The sequence below is a fragment of the Dromiciops gliroides genome, chromosome 4 (genome assembly GCF_019393635.1).
Source record: "Dromiciops gliroides isolate mDroGli1 chromosome 4, mDroGli1.pri, whole genome shotgun sequence".
NCBI classification, from domain to species: domain Eukaryota; kingdom Metazoa; phylum Chordata; class Mammalia; order Microbiotheria; family Microbiotheriidae; genus Dromiciops; species Dromiciops gliroides.
In genome coordinates, this window is record NC_057864.1 from 443580898 (window position 1) to 443597294 (window position 16397).

At 43.6% G+C, this 16397-nt stretch overlaps 1 protein-coding gene across 1 annotated transcript in view; it reads right to left on the bottom strand.

Annotated features, from left to right (window-relative positions):
- NGF (nerve growth factor) overlaps nucleotides 1–15391 on the bottom strand; it is an 88673-nt gene extending 73282 nt beyond the window's left edge. Inside the window, exon 1 of the mRNA XM_043962733.1 lies at nucleotides 15235–15391. The gene's annotated coding sequence lies outside the window, so the exon portion shown is untranslated. The remainder of the gene's footprint in view (nucleotides 1–15234) is intronic.
- Between the last annotated feature and the right edge of the window lie 1006 nt (nucleotides 15392–16397).

Sequence of the window (16397 nt, forward strand, 5' to 3'; positions counted from 1 at the left end):
AGAGCCCTTTATGGGAATCTCCCTATTTTGAGAGGAGCTGTGGAGTAAAAGACATGCGTGGGGGGGCAGGGATATCCAAGATCGAAGAAGAGGCCACTCATTTGACATTACTTATCTGCCCTTGGAACTTAAATTGGATAAAGTCTCTCATTCAATCTGTCATGTGGTATTTTCTTTTTGCTTGAGAAAGGGGGCCATAGAATGAAGGTGACAGTGTGACAGCTAACCGGTTATATGGCCATGAGAAAAGACACTGTTATGTGATTCCCTTTGACCTTCAATTTCATCATCTGTAAAATATAGATACTACTAATACCTGTAGTGTTTCCCTCATGTTAAACAAGCTTTTATTAAATGCCTACTCTTTGTCTTCAAGACTCAGCTCTCACTTTACCTTGGGCAGGAGGCTTTTTCTTCCTGGGGTTCCTCACCTCTGAGGTTCTCTTCTTTGCATACTGTATGTAATTTGTACCTATAATTATTTGTATGTTGTCTCACCCATTAGAATGTGAGCTTCCTGAAGGCAGGAATGGTGGGGTATTTTGTTTTTGCTTTTTGTATCCCTAGCACTTTGCACAGTGCCTGGAACATAAGTACTTAAAACGCTTGCTGACAAACTTCTAGACACTATACCAGGCACTGAGGATACAGAGATGAAATAGTTCTTGAAGGAGCTTACATCCTCAAGGAGAACAACAATAGGAACACAGATAAGTAAATTCAAACTAAAATATTAAAAAAAATTCTGGGCGAGAGATTTATTAGCAACTGAGTGGGGGATAAAAGGTAATGGCCAAGCAGGCATTGTGTAGGAGGAGGTATCACAGGCAGATCTCAGAAAGAAGTTTGGTATTCTAGGAGAGGAAGAAGGGGTTAGGGATCGCCCTTTTCCCCTTAGTACACTGCCTCTAGGGGGTACTCGCTGAAGAAAGATAAATATTAGGGTACCGGTTGGGATGAGGGTTAGAGTCAGGATCAGGATCAGGATTTGGGTCTCAATAGAAAAGTGAGTTCCTTTGATAAAGTTCAAAATTTTTGGTTGCTGATTTCACCAACATATAAAGGGAAGATGCAATGTAATGTAATGGCAAATAGGTCAATTTGATTGGATCACAGGGTGGGTAAAAGAGAACATTGTATAATAAACCGGGAAAGGTAGGGTGGAGACAGATTTTGATGTAAACTTTTATTTTATCCCCTAGGTAATAGGGAATCACTGGAGCTTTTTGAGAAGAAGAGTGACATGGTCAGACCTGTGCTTTAGGAATATTACTTTGGTAGCTATGTGGGATGGGGTGGAGTCGATAGAGGAACCCTCTACCCTAAGGTAAGGAAAACAATCACAAGGATATTGCAATTGTTCAGATGAAAAGTGATGAGGGTCTGAACTGAGGATGTGTGTAGGAAAGAGGATGTCTGGGAGATATGGAAGATAGAATTGACAAGATTTGACAGTTGATTGAATGTGCAAGTGAAATTTGAATCTGATATCAGGATCCTGGGTAACTAGAAGAAAGTTGACCTCCTTAATAGATGGAATAATGTTAGAAAGAAGGATGGATTACAGGAGAAAGGCTAGGACTGGATACGCAGATAAATATCTTCAGTTTTACAATGGTAATTCAATCCATCGGACCTGATGAAATTAGCAAGATATGGTATATATGGAGAAGAGGTCATATATCATTGGTGGGTACACACAGACATGGAATGGGGAGGGACACGAGTGATGATTCAGCAAAGCAAAATAAAAAAAAAGCAAGGACCATACAGGTAGGGGAAAGTGATGTCATGCATAGAAAACCTAGGGAGGAGACTGGTCCCCTGTGCTCATTGGATTTGGAACTGGAAGAGACCTTAAACATCATCTAATCTAATCTAATCTTTTCCTTTTGGAAATGGAGAAACTGGAGACCAAAGTCACATGGGTAACATAGGCTACCAGATTTGGGTCCGAATGAAGGAGTAACTTCCTTTGATGATGTTCAAACTTTCTGGTCTCTGATTTCACCAAGAACGACATACCCAAGATAACACAGAACTTCCCCTGTTATGGGAAAATTCTAGGCCCAGGGCTCTGGGAAGAAACTTCTTTAAAATTATGACAATGTCAACATTTTAATGGTATCTTAGCCCTGTTGGCCTTATAAAAATATACCATGGGGAGAGGGATGTGATTTTGTGGGAAATTAAAGCCCTTTCACAGACATTGCAGACATTGCAAACCAGGCTAAGAGGAAATCCTGCCTCCATTCCAGGTCACCCACTAGCCTCTTCAGCCCCATGACAAGAGATTGGGAAGTTTCTGTGGATTTTGTGGATTTCTAGGGAAACTAACAAATCTCAAGGTCCCCATAGAATTACAATCAGAGTTATTCCTACCAATGAAGAAACTAAAAGGAGAAATCATGAGATTATAAATTTAGAGATGTAAGAGACTTTTGAAATAATTTTGTCCAAACCTCTCATTTTGCAGATGAGGAAACTGAGGCTCAGAGATGTCAAATGATGAGTCCAAGGTCACAAAGGGTCACAAAATGTCACAAAGGGTGATAGAGCTAGGATTCATCTAAGTACCTCATCCAGGATACTAGACTGACCCTCAGAGTATCAGATATAGCATCTGAACCCAGGTCTTCCTTGACTCCAATTCTAGCACTCCATTACCTAAAAAAGGAGACCCCTCCCTAAGCATGGAAAATGGGACACAAAGATAGTATTTAGTGATGGGAGAAAGAGCCAATTCAGAAGAATTTTTTCCTACACAAAAATAAGTATAGCTAGCATTCAAATAGTACTTTGAGGAACTGTGCAAATAATATTTCATTTGACTCTCACAACTCTGTGAGGTAGAAGCTATTATTCCCATTTCATAGATGAAGAAAGTGATGTTGAGAGACATGAAGGGTCATGCAGCCATCTGAATCAGGATTTGAATTCACATCTCCCTTACTTCCAGTCTAGCACAATACATTATGCCAATTAGCTGCTACAATGAGGGTGAATGAATGAATGAAAAAAATTATTCATTAAGTGCTTATTAGATGCCAACCACTGTAATAAATCTTGGGGATACAGATAAAAATATTAGTCAGTCCCTACTCTCAAGAAGCTTCTACTCTAATCTGGGGAGATAATAAACAAATTTCGGGGAGGATGGAAAGACCCAGAAGTCCTATCAGCTCAATAGTAGGAGGGATGGCAAAGCCTAGGTTCTCAGGTTTCATCTTTGGAGGTAGCCTCTTTTCTGATGAAAAGCCAACCTGTGAGAGAAGCCTTTATAGAAATCCTAATTCTGATATAGTTGAATAGTACACTGCTCTGTAAAGAGATAGACATTGTTATCAGCTCTCTTTTTCTCCTATCTAGACAGGCAATGGTTTTGCTATGGCAGTATCAGAGACAATCATCCCCTTTGGACTGTCTGGATTAGAAACATAGATATCAGATATTGAAAGAATTACAAATATCTGATAAAGCTGTCCCCTCAGAAACAAGGTCTGTTCAGAAAATCATCTAGAAGATATGATCACCAGATTCACAGACCAAATGGTTCCTTTTTCTTTCTTTCTTTTTCTTCCTTCCTTCCTTCCTTTCTTTCTCTCCCTTCCTTCCATTTTTCTTTCTTTCTTTCTCTCCCTGTCTCCTTCCTTCTTTCTTTCTTCCTTCTTTCCTTCCTTCCTTCCTTCCTTCCTTCCTTCCTTCCTTCCTTCCTTCCTTCCTTCCTTCCTTCCTTCCTTCCTTCCTTCCTTCCTTCCTTCCTTCCTTCCTTTCTTTCTTTCTTTCTTTCTTTCTTTCTTTCTTTCTTTCTTTCTTTCTTTCTTTCTTTCTCTCCCTCTGTCTCCTTCCTTCCTTCCTAACTATATGATTTTACTTAAAGCTCATTGGCCTCCTACTCTGAATTTTCCAGTTACAGAGGAGGTGATTTTTCTCTGCTTTGGGAACCTATAACGTAAAGTGCTAATGTGCTCCGACAGGACAGTGAGCAGCCACAATCTAATAATAAACATTTAAAGAAAAGAAAGCTGAATGAAGTCCAGGACATGTCGAGAAATATTAGGAACTATTTTGGTGACTTTAAACTTTATTTAAAAAAAAAATACACCCAGAGATTGGGGGAGGGGAAGGATAGATTTCTGGATTGTCTGACCAGTCAGAATGTGGGTCGAAGGCTCCTTTCAGTCTTAGTTTCTACAGAAGTGTGTCTTCTCACTTTTTTGCACATCACAACTCAAATCTAAAATTAGGATTCTTTTCTGGAGTGTAAATGCATGTTTGTGTGTGTGCACATGCGCATACATGCCCTGGCTTATTGATGTTGGGATGATTCTGTTTCTATAGCCAGCAAAGATGCTAGCTTGTAGAAAGACTGTTGGCCCTCTGAACCAAACTTTGGTAGGGTGCAGGGAAGGAAAGTAGAGTCCAGAATCAGGTAGCTGGTTGGTCTCAGAGCTGATAGATGGCCCACACAATGACTTCACTCCAAGCAATGTGAAAGCTAATTGAGAAAACATGTTCCAGTGATGTCTTCATGGAAAAATCCAGATTGGGGCATTTTTTTTTATTCCTTTAGAATTCCTTGAATATTTGTTGTGCGTGTCTCTACAGCCTCCTGGATCATTACTCCATTCTTACTGAGAAGGACTAAGATTTCCTGTTTTATCTTAAGTTAGGTCTGTGGGGGGTGGAACTCCCCCAGAGGGTTAATGGACCAGTGGTCAGCCAGAGTATGGGGCAGGGAGAAAGATAATCTGTTTTTTTGAGTGTGCTTTTCTATGGAAAGAGGGAGAAGTAATAGATAAAGTTCCTGGAAATTCATTTTCTCCTACATCGGTCATAGTGACCCCTCATCCACACCATACCTCAGTCTATTCATGATGACTGCCCTGTATAGAAGGCCTTCTTTTCCTTTCTCTCCTACTTCTCCCCAAGTCTTCTGAATCCTTCAAAGACTATCTCCTCTATGAAACCCTCCCTCCGACAAATCCAGTCAACTGAAGAGATACTTATTAAACTCTTCCAATGAGTCAGGAACTTCATCAGTGCTGCGGATACAAAGGCACCAGAGAAATAGTTTCAGACTTCAAGGACTTACATTTCACTGAGGAGATAATGCATGCTCATGGGTAATTATAATCTAGGTCATGGAGTAAAGTGATCAATGAAACAATAATCATTTTATAAAAAACCTACTATGTACTATGTGCTAAAGACTGGAAATACAAAAAAAAATGTCAGAAGACCACTTCTGCCCTCAAGGATCTTACAATTTAAAGGAGAAAACAACATGCAAATACAAAGCAAGTTATATACTACATAAGATAAATAGAAAATAATTGACAGAGGGAAGGCCCTAAAATTAAAGCTGGGGGATTCATGAAGGATTTCATGAAGGAGGGGAAGGGGAAGAAAAGGGAATAAGCATTTATATAGCACCTACTATGTGCCAGGCACTGAAGGGAATAAGCATTTTTATATAGCACCTACTCTAGCACTATACTAAGTGCTTTACAAATATATCATTTGATCCTCACAACAACCCTGCCAAGGTAGGTGTTACAGTCATCCCCATTTTACAGTTGAAGAAATTGAGACAAACAAAGGTTAAGTGACTTGCATAGGGTCTTATAGCTAGTAAGTATCTGAGGCCTTATTTGAACTCAGGTCTTCCTGACTCCGGGTCCAGTGCTTTATCCACTGTGCAACCTAGCTGCCTTAAGAAATAGCACATGAGCTGAGCCTTCAAGGAAGACAGGAATTCTAAGTGTTCAGATTCAAGGTATGAGAATGGCTTGTGGGAATGTACTATACTGAGGCATGTAGAGTTCTGGGAATAGTATGTTTGTCAGTGGGATTTAATGGGGAAGAGTGTGAAATAAAGCTGGGGGGAGGGGGTTAAGGGTGAAACCAGAAGGTGGAGAATGTTAAATGCTAGGCTGAGGAATTATTCCTCTTATTCCAATTCCTATAGCCCTTAGTTTCTTCCCTAGGCAATTCAGTGCTTAAAAAGCTAAGCATTTCTCTTTCTTCCTATGTTTAAATACTTTCTATGTAGGGGAGAAAGAAAGAAAAAAAAGGGCATTCTATATACAGGGGAAGGAACACGAGTGGATGGAGGTTTGGGGATCTTCATAGAGGCACAAAAATGACAGTGAGGTGTGGAGGAAACATGTAGTTCTATGACTGAATTGATAAGTTCTTGGAGAACTGGAAGTCTGTCTTATGTTTCTTGGTATTTCCAACAGTACCTCGAATAATACAGAGCTTTTAAGTAAGTGCTCAGTAAATACTCAGAGTAAGATGGAGCTGATCGATGGAAATTTGGTTTGGTGGCCTGAGGTCACAGACATTTGCTATTTCTGTGTTTTTTTCCTCAATAGTCAGTTCACCCTTTGCCCATTGTCTGTCAATTAAGAACTGTACCTAAAAGCGATGGAAATAATCTATCATCGACTTTCATAAACTTTGTATGATGAGTTGCTTCTTTCTGTCTAAGTTTATTTCTCCCAATCTCCTTTTCCTCCCTAAACGTTAAAAGGAAATAGTCATATTGTTGGATTGGGTAAGGAACTAAAATAAGATGATAGGATATAGAGCTGAAAGAGATCGTGGAGTCCAATACCTTCCTAAAAATACCTACAAATGCCTTCAGTCGAAATGGCAACTTTTCAAAGAATTCTGTATTGAAAGGATTATGTTTTATCATTTCCAAAATGAAATCTGGGGCAAAAAAATCCATCTGAACATCTACTGATCTTTCACCCATATGTCAAGGGGCTTATAAAGATTATTTAAAGTAGGGAATGCAAACCAACCAGAATGTTAATTATAAAATGTCAAAATATACAACTGGGTAAATAAAAATGATTTGTCATGCCAGAAATACCAATAGTAGATTTATACAAATTAGGGCATCTAAAATAGAAATGAAATGGGGGAAGGGGGAACAATTGCCCCAGGGCTTAATTTTAAATTGAATGATAGATCTAAGAAACGCAAATGGAGCATAGCCTTTTCATTCTTATATCAGCTCTAGCTGAGCCCTATACCCCAATCACACAAGCTTGCTACTGTGCTCCCAATGTACCATTTCCTTCTCACTAGTGTGGATAGCGGAGAGAGTACTGGATCTGTAGTCAGAAAGATCTGGGTTCAAATCTTACTTCAGACCCAGCTCTGTGATCTTGGTCAAATCACTTAATCTCTTTAGACCTCAGTTTCCTTATCTACAAAATGGTGGAGCTGGATCCTTTGGCCTGTAAGGTCCCTATTCTCCTACCATCCTTTCCTTTTCCAGGTATTTATCATTTTAAGTTATAACAATGATAAGATCTGAGGATGTGGAAGTAGGAATGACTTGTCCAAACCCTTCATTTTATAAGGGACAAAATGACAGCCCAGTGGCCTCACCATGTGAAGTAACTCAAAGAACTATGGCAGACCCAGGATTTGACTCTAAATTCCATTACATCATTCCCTACGCTACTTAAGGGCCAGAACCACATCCACAGCACGTAGCACACAGCTAGCTCAAGAAATGTTTCTTGGCACCTGTCAATCTATGCTTTTTCATCTGAGGCTGCATTTCCTTCAGTTAAATCAGCAAGTATTCACTGTACCATGTTTCATTACCAGGTATTTAGAACTACCTTGACTCACATTTCTTGAGGGCGAGGTGAGGAAGGGGGACTAGGGAAGGGCCAGAGACAACACTAGCCTATTGGCTTATTATCTTTGATACTTTGATGAATCTGTGATCTCCCTAATGTGGGTACTCCCTCTAATGATGCAGAACATAAGCTGTCCATGTCCTCTCATCTGGTATGACTGTGTCCCATGTACTACCATGTAACCTTTGCAGGTGAATCCACCCAACATTCTGGATGCCTTTCTCTAGTTCATAGGATCACATATTTAAAACTGAAAGGTACCTCAGTGATCACATCTAGACCAACATCCTCTTTTCTCAGGTTCAGGAACTGAAACCCAGAGCCCCAAGCAAAACAAGCAACAAAACCAAATGACAAAGGCAGAATTTAAACCTACATCCTCTGAGTTCAAACTCTGTGCTCTTTCCAATGCACTATGTTCTCTTGACTCTGAGTGGATGCCAATGGAGCACGTGGGCTTTTACTCCATGACTGGCCCACTTTCTTTTCAGAGATACACTCCTAGGATATTCTTTAAAAGCTTAACAAATGCTTTTCATTCATTCATCCTTTATGTGGCTTCTCTTGTGAAATTCTTGGATGTTAATGTTTATCATCATAGGTACAGAATGCCTGGGTCTTTTGATTCAGGGTTTGTTTTTTTTCATTTCTCTCTCTCTCTCTCTCTCAATGTAAGGGCATTCAATGTAAGGAATGGAATACAACTAATTCTAGATAGGGAAGTCACAGCTGTCTGAAACATACCAAGACGACTGAGCACATCTGTACCGGATAGCAAATATTTTGTGGTCACTTGGAAACGATCGCTGTAGTATAATGGATTGTAAATTTCCTTATAGTAAAAGGCTTCTGTGGTAAGTTTGGACACCAGAGCCCATTCGTCTGCCACCACATCATAGTCAGGTCCTTCCATTTCCAGGGTTTTTTGGTTTTCAGAAAAGACCACTGCGGGGCCCTAAATCTCTCAAACTTCTCCTTAGCCTAGGAGTAAATTTACAGAGAAATTCTGAGTTTCCAACTCTGAACACAAAGATGAGAAGGAAGAGGAGGAGGAGAAGGATGAGGAAGACCAAGAGAAAAAAGAAGACTCTATGAATATGACAAAGCTAAGTTGGCTCCTGGATAATTCAAAGCAACTATTTAATTGGGCATAAGTGAGAGGGTGACTAGGAGGAAGTGAGGTGCTCAGGAAAGAGCCCTAGATTTAGAGGCAGAAGATATGGGTTCAGATTTTGGCAGTGACTTATTACCTACCTGCATTGCCAAGAATTGTAAGGGAAAGGTCTTGGTCCTAGGGGGGCCACATGTTGGGAAAGACAGATCCCTGGGGCGGAGACTCTGGTAAGATGCTGTTGAGACTGTCACATGAGCAAGGAGCTTCCCATTTTCTGCAGTTTCTTTTTTTATCTCATTAATTGCATTAACAGAGAGTTCTATGGTTCCCTCACAATACCCCACCGTCACCACCATCATCTTCTCTTCTCTGGTCTTAATAATTAGCAAACACCTGTCATCGGAAATCTCATTCCCTGAGACTACTCCTTTTACTCCTTTCAAAAGCTGAAGTCACCCAAGTTCCTCTGTCCTTCTGAGCTATCTTGGGAAATATAGGGGATAGGTGGATCACTCTCAAGCAATTTGTAATTCACTGTCGAAAAGTACCCTATTTGAAAATTAAATGGAACGTTGTGGACTCTCATTTATTCTAACAACTTGTGCCCATTTTTATTCATGTTGCATGGAGATGTGTGAATGTTGTATTAATTGGCCTCAGTAGTAGGAAAGGTTGTACTTGGCTGATGGCTCAAAGGAAGGACCCCTTGGTGAGTGACTGTGATTAAGGGTAGGATTTCCTCTTCACATCAACACTGTAGACACCAGGGGCATAGACAGGTTAATCTTTTTTCCCCCAGCATATGGTAGAAAATAAAACTGCTAAATAACCTCTTCTCTTGCCATGTCTCCATCACATTCTTCCCACCTTTCCCTTGCCACCCCCCCCCTTTGCTCTGGTTCCCTTCTCTCTGGAGTCAACCACCTAAAGAAACAATGGCAGCTGTTGAGAGTAGAATCACTCAACTGGACTAAGTATAAATGTCATTTTGGGTCATGGACAACATATATTTAGGGGATAACTTAAGAGGATCTGGTTTCCAAAGTCTCAACCAAGTGATTCAAGAAGTCACTGTCTCCTGGAGATTTTTTTTTTTGGGGGGGGGGAATAAGGGTTAAGTGACTTGCACAGGGTCACACAGTTAGTAAGTGTCAAGTGTCTGAGGCCAGATTTGAACTCAGATCCTCCTGAATCCAGGGCTGATGCTTTATCTACTGAGCCACCTAGCTGCCCCTCCTGAAGATTCTTTTTAAAAATTCTTTGCTTCTCTTGCTTTGGCTCAGCTCTGTTGCTGGAAGTCCTTACCCACTAAGAATAAGTGCTTCCATTCATAGGATTAGAAATTTAGAACTTGACAGGAGTTTATAGACTACCCTCTCCATTTTACAGATGAAAAGAACTATGTTCAGGTTAGGTGAAATGACTTCCCAAGGTCAAAAAGGTAGATGGGGACTCAAATCTTCTTCCTACAAGTCTTTCTTCTACCAATTCACTGGATTATTATTTTTTTCCCATTGAATATTGATGTATATCACAGTCAGCTTGACCCATATATTTCTTGGAATCAAAGTGTTTGCTTAATTTCTAGTTGGTGAGGAAACAAGTCCCCATTTCAATCTATAGTCTCTAAAAACCATTGAGTCGGGACAGCTAGGTGGCACAGTGGATAAAGCACCGGCCGTGGATTCAGGAGGACCTGAGTTCAAATCTGGCCTCAGACACTTGACACTTACTAGATGTGTGACCCTGGGTAAGTCATTTAACCCTCATTGCCCTGCAAAAAAATACCACAAAACCACAAAAACATTAGAGTCTCTAAAAACTAAACCCACACCTGAGTTACTGCTTGTATTCATTTGCTAGTAAAAGTTCTTTAAAATAGTTTTGGGCAAGGGGCAGCTAGGTGGCGCAGTGGATAGAGCACCAGCCCTGAAGTCAGGAGTACCTGAGTTCAAATCTGGCCTCAGATACTTAACACTTACTAGCTGTGTGATCCTGGGCAAGTCACTTAACCCTAACTACCTCACTAAAAAATAAAAACAAAAAACAAAAAAACAAACAAAAAAAATAGTTTAGGGGAAAAATGTCTTCTGCACATTAGTTCAGTCTGTGAATGGGTGGTTTGCAAACCTAACTGAATGAATGAATAAAAACGTCACAGATGTTATGCTTATTGCTGGGAATAAAAATACTGCACCACAAGCAAGAAACAGTCTGCCCTCAAATAGCTTCCATTCTAATTAGGACTGTCCCAGATAGGGTGTTTCAGTTTGGGAAATCACAATGCAAATGACTGACACTTCATTTCAGGTAGCATTGTACACAAAGCTAGGGATGGAACTCTTGGGAGATAGAAGGTTATGTGGCTGGGCTCTGGAGGGAACTCTCACCAATTAGGAATCTAAATAGAAATTGGACTGCTGGATTGAGGCATAGGAAAAGACAGTAGAGTGAGATGGGATGGCATGAATATGAATGAAGAGAGGGATGCTTGGGATTGGTTAATAGAAATGTGATTTAGACTTCTGGCAGAATCATAACTGTACAAGATCAAATTCAGGTTAAAAGGCAGAGGTATGTATGATAGATACCAGAGAGGCTGCATAATTACTTGTCTAGTGTGTTGTAGGGGGATTCTTTTTTTTGGGGGGGTGGTTATGAGCTGGACAAGATGGCTTTTGAGATCCCTTCAAATTCTTAAGGTTGGTGATTCATTGAGTATGATTATAGTTGTGCTTAATGGTTTATGAGTTGAGAAGGAAAGTGGACCCTCGGAGAGGGGCATCATGGTGACAGGTTGCTTCAGGTAGGGATAAGGTGATTGTACTACCTGCTTCTGGAACATAGTAAAATTAGGTATAAAGAGGAAACTCCCCCATGTCCCCATCCTGAGACAAAGACCCATCTGTCCCATCCTAGTTATGGCATAGTCCGTCTATTTGATAACTTTCCAAAGCAGACACAGTGGTCACAAAACCAGTACAAACGAGGGGCAGAGCCCTGCTTCTAATGTGCAAGGAGAAAGTTTGATGTTAGCAAAGGATATTAGCGCTTTTCATGAATTCCTAGTCCTTAGATTTTTTTTTTTTTTTTTACGGAAAGTTCTGTAGATTTTCTACTGAAAGTCCTTGACTTCCAGTGTCAGCTTTCACTGCTTTTGATTTCAGTGTCTGGTGGAGACACTCCTTATCCATCCCTCAGAAGTGAACCTCTTCATATGGTGATGAGCACTTTGCATCCAGTCCTTAGAGGTGAACCCTTCATATGGTGATTAGTGTAATGGAGTGGCTGAACTAATTTTATGTAGCATCTGCTCTGTGATGGAAGTCAAGTGGCCCCTGGAGTGGGAGTATTCCATGGGCATGGTGCAAGTAATGCTGGATATCCAAATCAAAGAGCAAACTTCTCAGATTCTTTTCAGCAGTAACCACAAGAAACTTCCCCAAGGCTCTTCCCCAGCCTTCCCTGTAGCTAGGGGCCTTCTTCCTGCCCTGACTCCCAATTCCATCTCAGCCCAGTGCTCAGGGGATTGGGTGCTTCTGCAACTGCATCAGTCTGGGTCTGGAACCTGCTTCTGTTCCCACAGGACTCACTGGGAATATTTAGGATGAAACAAGAGGAGCTGGGATGGGAGTTTCATTTTCCCAGAAGTGATCAGGAAAGAATAGCTATTAGAGATGCTCCAGGTTGAGGTAAATTGGAATGAGTAGGTATACTTCCTGTGTTTTGATGGGACTGGGAGGAGATAATATTATTCCTGTGTGTGAAGGACCTTGCACACAGTCGGTTTATAGGATCAACTAGTCGGTCAACAAGCATTTGGAAGGCACCTACTATGTGCCAAGCACTATTTTGGGAATACAAAGAAAAGTAAAAGACAGCCTCTGTTCTGAAGAAGCTCTCAGTCTAATGGGGGAGACAACATGAAAACAACTATATGCAATCAAGATATATACAGGATAAATGGGAGATAAGTAACAGAGAGAAGGGTCCAGAATTAAGGAGGATTAGAAAGTAGAATTTTAATTGGGACTTCAAAAAAGTCAGGGAAGCCAGGTAGTGGAAATAAGGAACAGCCAGTGGAGATGCCTGGAGTCTGGAGCTAGAAGGACCTCAGAGCTCATTTAGTTTAGCCCCTTCATTTTCCAGGAGAAAGCTGAGGACCATGGATGTTAAATGATTTGCCCTAGGTTCTGCAGGTAATACGAGCAAGGGGCTATTTTCATGGTACCGAGCTTCTTTATAACTGTCTATAGAATTAAATTGAACTACTCCCCCCTAAAAAGGAAGAGGAAAAAAAGGGGGAAATCTTGCTAGCAATACTTCCCTATTGCCTTCCCCACTCCCCACTCCCCACTCCCCCTTAAGACAGTCCTTAGGCTTCACATCACCCTTTAGGGAAACCTCATTCATTTCAAGGCTGCTCTTCAAGGTTGGTTTATCAGGAATTCATCAGAATAAAAATATAGGGGGTATCAGTACAATAATTCAGTGATTTGGCCGAAGAAACACTGGTAATCAGCCTTCATTTCAAAATAGGGCCCTGCGGTTTACAAGAAGTCAGGGACTTCCATGGAAGTCCAGAAAAGGGAATGCACCTTCCCTCCATGCCAGGCCCCTTCTTGTCTTTCTGCTCTTGGGTGTTTTATTTTTATTTTTATTTTTTTGCTGACAGATAACTAACAACGGGCTTCATCAATAGCTCCTGGCTAGGAAATAACACAAGCTGCCTGCCTATATTGATACTTGGCGGTGGTAACAAAAGAGGCCCATCAGGTTGGCCGAACTTACGGTTCATTTGGGAGTCTAAGAGTTCACCTGAGGAAGGGAGAGAGGCAGAATTAAGGAAAAGACTATAAGATCAGGGCGTTGTCCAGTCTCTGGCACATGGTAGGTATTTCATAAATGTTTATAGAATTGAATGGGACTAGAAATTCCTCCCCCAGGGCAGGTTTGGGTGGGGGGGGGGATGTCTCCAGTCCCAGAATAGATTCTCTGGAGAAGATTCTCTAGGCTTTTGACCATCATTCACTATTACAATCTAGCTCCTAGTTCCATAGCTGGGAGTCCTAATTGGGGATCATGACACACCACAGTCAATGAGTGAGGGTCTGAGGACATTGATAGGCAGAGCAATTGGTCCAAGGCATTTTCCTTAACTTCAGATTACATATCGACGGAGTAGAACCAATGAAGATTTCCCTTCTTTTGTTTCCAGCTGGGACGTGTACTTCGTTTCTCTTAATACCCCAAGCACCCAAAAGGCTTTGCTGTAATCGACTTTAATGCTTGAAACACCCATAAATTATCCTCCAAACTGTTACAACTTCCAATCTGGAACGACTTGGAAAAACCAGCCCGGCAAGCAGGATCTTTTTTTTTTTTAATCTCTCACTTTTTAGGAGTACAGAAAGTTAGCAAACCCCTTTTCATCATAATCTGGGAGTTATGTTCTTAAGGAAAAGAACAGACTCAATCAGCCCGAAGAAAACTACTCCCGGTTGTCGTTCCCTGATCCCTGAAGTCTCAGTCTCTCAGTCTCTCAGTCTCTCAATCTCTCAATCTCTCAATCTCTCAGTCTCTCAGTCTCTCAGTCTCTCTCTCTCTCTCTCTCTCTCTCTCTCTCTCTCTCTCTCTCTCTCTCTCTCTCTCTCTCTCTCTCTCTCTCTCTCTCTCCCTCCCTCCCTCCCTCCCTCCCTTCCTCTACCTGTCCTCCCTGCTTTAGCTGAAGAAGGTGATGCCACCTCAGCCAAACCTCCCCTGCACCTGGCAACTCCCGGCAGGGAAGGATGTCCCAAGAAGGAGGAGTTGAAGCCTTGGTTGGCTACCTCGGCCAGGCACCTGAAGGTGCCCATGGCGTTTTTAAAATGAAATGGCTGGCGCAGCCCAGCCCTACTGCCAGTTTCTTGGAGATGGGCACGTCAGCGTTCCCATCTCCAGAACTGAGCCTTTGACCTTGGGCACCACCAGAGTCCCTGAGCTAGGGAGCCAAGAGACCCGATCCTTCAGGATCCAAACTGCTGCGGGGAGAGGTTGGAGGGGGACGAGAAAGTGAGCGCTAAGCTTACTAGTGGGCTCTGAGCTGAGCTCTTCGCCTCACCTGGGGAGCCCCTGGGACCGCGCTGCCTTTAGGCAGCAGTGCTACTTTCTGGACTCAGTGCACTCGCGTGCAAAACGCTCGTACCTGCCTCTCCCCAGCCTTGTGCATGGTCAGAGCCAGTGGGCCCCTGCCCCCACCCCTCACAAATTTGCTCCCTCGCTTGCAGGTTTCTCTCCCCAGGCGCCGCGTGCCCACAGAGAAGCCTGCCCAGGCCCTGCGGGGTCCGCCGTGCGGAGCGCGGCTAAGGCGCACACGGCTGGAGCCACCGGCGCCTGGCAAGGTCCGCGTGCCCCCAGCCCGGTCCCGCTCCTCAGCCGCGCTCTCACCAAAGCGCCGCCCGGGACACTCACCTCGGGGCTGCGCCTCTGGATGTCGAGAGCCTAGGGGTTGCCCAGAGGGTCGGAAATCTCGCTGGACTCGCGTCCGTAGACACTCTCCCAGGCGGACACAGCCATCCACCCTGCCCCAGGTCCTGGCCGTGTGCGCCTCTGCCCGTGCGCTGCAGTGCCGGTGCTCTGGGGCAGCCCTGACTCACTCGGAGCTCCGCTCCCCTCGGGCTTGCAGCGCTTTCTGCTGGAGTGGCTGGCTCACGCTCTCCTCCTTAGCATTTTTTTATTTTAGTCCCTCCCCTTTCGAGGCTGCTCGAAAACCTCCTCCCCCCCCCCCTTTCCTGCCCCCACCCCCACCCCAGCACCTGCTCTGACTGACTCGGAAGGGTTGTCTGCTCCAGAGGGGAAGGGTCCTAGGGCCAGTCCAAGGTTCCGAGACTAGGAGGGGGTTGAGCAATCCCGGGCCAGGGCCAGCTCCGGGAAGCTCCGGAAGGGAGTAGAGACTTTGTCTCTTGTCACCACCTCAGGCGGTGCCTCTAAGGAAGGGGGGGGGGGGACGGGGGAAGGGGCTGCCCACGGGTTTGGGAGGCCGAGGTTCTCAGAGGCTGGGCTTTGTGTTTGGGGACAACGGGCGTATGCTCTTTTTAGCTCCCAGGTCCCCCGGTTGACCCCTCTCTCCTCGTCCGGCTTGCTAGCCTCTGGCCACCTGAGCCTCGAGGGTGGGCACGCACGGCTCTGCACCCCGATCTGCTTTTCACATGTTAAGAATCTTTTCTCCAGACAAGTCGGAGCTAATTTCTAGGAAAGAGACCCTGAGGTGCGGACCCTGAGGGGCGTTCCCGCTAACGGAGGTCCCAGACGGAGCCCTACGCGGGGGCTGCTAGCCAGAACCATAAAACTCGTGGAGGGGAGGCCCTGAGTTGGGGAGAGGCGGTGACCGCGGGCAAAGGCGTGACTAACGGATGGCCGCGGTCCATTTGCCAGCGACGGCCGATGCCAAGGTGGAGGGAATAAGTCCTCTGCCTCTAAGTAAGAGTGACAGCTCTTCACACACACACACACACACACACACACACACACACACACACACACACACACACACACACACACCCCTCAGACCCTGCCCCACAGCTCAGTAGCTCGATAAACCCCTCTTCTGAGCTGTTCTACACATTCCTACCTAG